General features: G+C 48.8%; 1 long non-coding RNA gene across 1 annotated transcript in view; it reads right to left on the bottom strand.

The window, feature by feature from the left end:
* LOC111729588 overlaps positions 1–3,585 on the bottom strand; it is a 14,460-nt gene extending 10,875 nt beyond the window's left edge. Inside the window, exon 1 of the long non-coding RNA XR_002776299.1 lies at positions 3,237–3,585. This is a non-coding gene — a long non-coding RNA (uncharacterized LOC111729588). The remainder of the gene's footprint in view (positions 1–3,236) is intronic.
* Positions 3,586–4,132: the final 547 nt, after the last annotated feature.

Raw genomic sequence — 4,132 nt, 5'->3', positions numbered from 1 at the left:
CTCTACCCTTTGGCAGGGGTGGAGGATAAGTTTTAGTCAAAGGAATGTTAAGATCTGATGATAAGGCAGAGAATGTGAAAAAGAGAGACCAGGCGAGAAATGTAGGCATCACACCATCACTTGTAAGATGAGGCTCTGATGGGACCAATACTTGAGGCATTTCAAATGCTTTTCAAGTTGGCCGTGTTGAATATTGGCTACTTTGTTCATAGGCAAGCGTTATTATAAATCTGATTTTATATACCGGCTGGGGTGAATGAGCACCTTAACCAAATGCTAGTCGCATGGTTCAGCAAAGGTACCGTCCAAAGGCAAACACTATGGTTTTAGCATGTGCAGGCTACAGTCCGGGCCTCAGAGCACAGTCGGTTGCGGTCTGACCCTTAGTTACACCAGCACTGGCCTGGCCTTCGCACAGACCCACTGCCTTCCCTTCTCTGTGGGGCATCTGCAAACCTGAAGCAGCAGCGGGAGTCTCAATGAGTGGGCTCTGCTGAGGCACAGATCTGACTGTAGGGAAGTCTTTCTCTATACAGTCTTTAGGTATCGGGGCAAAACAATTACCTGGTCCTTTACGGTTTCTTAGATAGTTTGACTGACTAGGGGCTTTAAACACAGTTAAGTTCCACATATGCTAAGGAACACAAGTGTGTAAGCTCTGAACTTTATCATTTATTCATTCATTCATTCATTCATTCATTCATTTTAGTTCTGAACTTTACATTGTTAGTCCAAGCCTATGGGCAGCACAGAAAGGCAGGCCCAGACACCATCCCTTATGCTGTTCTGAGCTAAACTCAAGGCCAAAGGAAAAAACTGATGAAACTCACGCATTTTTTTTCTACATGGTTAAAGGGTCACTCCCAACCTACCAGTCATCTTGTCAATAACTCTGGTCATGGTTTTATAGTTCTGAGATTTAAATAGCAGCTTCGATTGTAAAAACACAGTATGATTTATTTATGACAGAAAAGGAAGCGTGCCCTTATTACAAATAAAATCTTAGACTAAAGTAGAAAAAACACTCAATGGAATTACCACAGCCACAAAGGTTAAGAAGGTAACGAGAAAAGCCTGTGCCTGGATGTTGCCTGGACGTCGCATACACTCAGGAAGTCCTGGAAGAAGAGCAGAGGTTAGAGACCTGCTCTATCGGATTAGGAGCAGGGCAAGAATGAAAACAAAGAGAGATGTCCTTAAGAGATCGTCTAAAAGAGGCTCATTTCCTCCCCACTGAACTGTAGCTTAGCAAAGAGCCAGCTCCCTGGGTCTTCCTTCTCTCCAGCAAAGTGCTAGAACTCAGAAAGCCTTCTGGAAAGCAGTAACGGAACAGCAGAGAGAAAATTGCCCCAAGTGCCACTCCTCCCCTGACACATCCAGAAGCTGGGGACAGTATCTTGAGGAGCACATGGCAGAGGCATCAACTCTCACTGGATCCCTAGGGGAACAAATTTTAGAACAGCAGCTCTAGCTGAAAAAAGGAAACGAAAGTAATTCTCAACTGAAATGTGTCGGGTAAAGAAGCACCTCCCCCAGGAGGCAGGTGTCCTGGGCTTGAGTGACTCAACAGCACCAAGCAGTGGCCACTGAAGACCGCTCACAGGGGACTGGGGAAGCTATGTCCTCATAGCCCACCCTCAAAGCAGCCCTGGGGTGCCAGAAAGAGGACCCAAGGGGAAATAGTATAAGAAACTTGAATATATTGAATGAAAAATAAAAGCCTGGTTCTCAAGGAAGGCCTGGTTGGGACTCCCACAACTATAAATTAACACTGTAAGAAGGAGGCATCATCTTAAATACTACTCTCTAGAGACAAGACTAGAAGACTGGTAGATGCCCCTCAGGATACGATGAACATAGGTCATAATTAACCTCTTAATGAGTGATTCTCCCGAGTTTAGACTCAAGTTGGAGACTCTGAATAACTGGCATAAAATGACTTCAGTCCCAGTGAAGCTGAATCAAGACTTTTTCAGCCTATTCATTTTCCCTCAGATATCACTGAGTGTCAGGGTCTTTTGACAGGTTGCTAAGGACAAAATTTTGCCTGGTATCTGCTAGGAACTTGGGATTGGTCTGCTTTCTAAGTTTTGTGGATGTGGGGTAATGCTATGATAATTTTATGTCCTGCTTAAATTCTTTTTGTTGTTGCTGTTGTTTTAAGTGAGACTTATGAGAGACTTGGCACTGAACTTGGGTAGCAGAGTTAGAAGGCAGGTGCATTTGGCTCTCCCATTATGTTCTCCAATAGCTCCATCAGCATTAAGGTGGCATTTGGTCTCCACCAGCCTGCCATTGCTCCATTTCTGTTGGTTCTGAGCCTGAGCTCAGAGAAAAGGTGTTATTTACTAGGTCTCCTCCTAAAACCACATCTGCCTTTACTTTTATTATATAGGCTTGTTGTGGAGAATGGCCAAAGCAACTATAAAATACGGAACTGAAGCCTTCCACAGTGTGTAAAACAAAGAGACAGAAAATAGGTGAATTAATGACCAAGGTTCTGAAAACGGGCAAAGTCCCTATAGTCCAAAAGTATGTTAATGAAAGTAGAAAACAAAATCGGACCTGGTGCATTTGGAAAACAAGACAAAAAACAGATGTCTGGTCCCAGGCACGGAGCAGGCAGAAACGGACATGTGCCTTCACCAGGCTAACAGGTGACAAATGGACTTCCCTAAAGACTCTTCGTGGAAACAAGCTGCCAGAACCACAGACTCTCCTTCCAACATTCCAGGAGTGCAACACCTGTATATGCAGGCGCTAGAGTCAGTTAAAAAATAAAAATAAAATATGTATGTATGGGTGTATATATACATATACATATATATATATATGTATATATATATATATATTTAAATCGATGACAGTTATCGTTTATTTTCCCTCTCCTCAAATTCAAGGATTCCCTCCAAGAAAAAAATTTACCACCCTATTCAACCTACCACCACTGTACCCTCCCCATGCATGAGGCTACACACCAGGGATGCCCAGTTCATCTCACCCTGGGCTGCTCCGACAGACTCCAGGGTGACCCACTCCACATCCTGCTGCCCAAACTCCTTAGCAGCATGTTCAAGGCCCTTCCGACCAGTTTCCCTCACGCCCTATGTATACCTGGACTCCGGCCAGGAACTCTCCCTCACCAACCCCTTTAATAGCTATGCTCCTTCCTCTCAATGTTATCGCTCCGAACTCAGAAGGTTTGCAGTGGCTGCCTGCCTCCGGCCTCTGCGTACCTCCGACAAATACTGGGCACCAGCCTTGTGCAAAGAATAAGAGAACGAGTCGGGCAAAGTGCATTCCGGTGGCCCCGCTGGCGGGCACTACCCTCTTCTTGCCAGGCTGCCGCCCTGCAATGCCCATCCCGACCTCTCCGAGCACCGCGGCCTCGCCCTCCTTCCCGCATGAGGGCGCCCAAGCCACGCTCGGATGGGCAGTTCCCGCCCAGGACGGCTTCACCCTCTCGTCCGGTCCCGGGCGAGTGATGGAGAGAGAAGCGGGCCACCGGCCGTCGGCCCTCCTACGGAAAGCTGTCCCCGCCTTGAGCCCGAGCGGACACGCCAGCCACGGCTCACGCACCGCCTCACGCGGCTTCCGGCCCCGCCCACGGCCTCTCGGCCAGGACCCCGGGGCTGCCCGGCCCAACGCCTGAAGGACCCCGCTTGGGTGGCCCGGCGCCGCGGCGCGAGGACCAGGTGAATCTGCACCCGGACTCCAGCTGGACTGGGGCTCCGAACAGCCCAGAATGTGGGGTGGGCTTAGACCCTATTAAAAGGGGGAGGGGTCGCGCGACTGCAGGAAGAAATGGAGGGAAGCGAGGCAAGGGGACGGTGGCAAGAGCAGGGATCGTGAGCTTGGGGAGCTGGAGGGCTGGGCCTCCGGTGTTAGGGGGCGGTGGCAGAGCTGAGAGGCTGCGGGTCCCCGCAGCGCGTACGCGGACGAGGGGTTTGGCTGCTGCCTTCCCGGAAGCAGAGGAATAGGGACCTTAGATGTGGAGGAAAATGCCCAGGCAACTTCTAAAATTTGTAATTCTCTGATGGGGCGACCTTGAAGTTAAGCAGGCTTCTCGATCTGTCATCGTTTGTTGTAAACTAAGAGCCAAGACAACCATAACTTAGCTGGCAATAGGAAA

This window comes from Pteropus vampyrus, unplaced genomic scaffold, assembly GCF_000151845.1.
Source record: "Pteropus vampyrus isolate Shadow unplaced genomic scaffold, Pvam_2.0 Scaffold271, whole genome shotgun sequence".
Classification (NCBI taxonomy): Eukaryota; Metazoa; Chordata; class Mammalia; order Chiroptera; family Pteropodidae; genus Pteropus; species Pteropus vampyrus.
The sequence above is the reverse complement of the archived record's forward strand: the minus strand, read 5'-3'. Positions and strand labels throughout refer to the sequence as shown.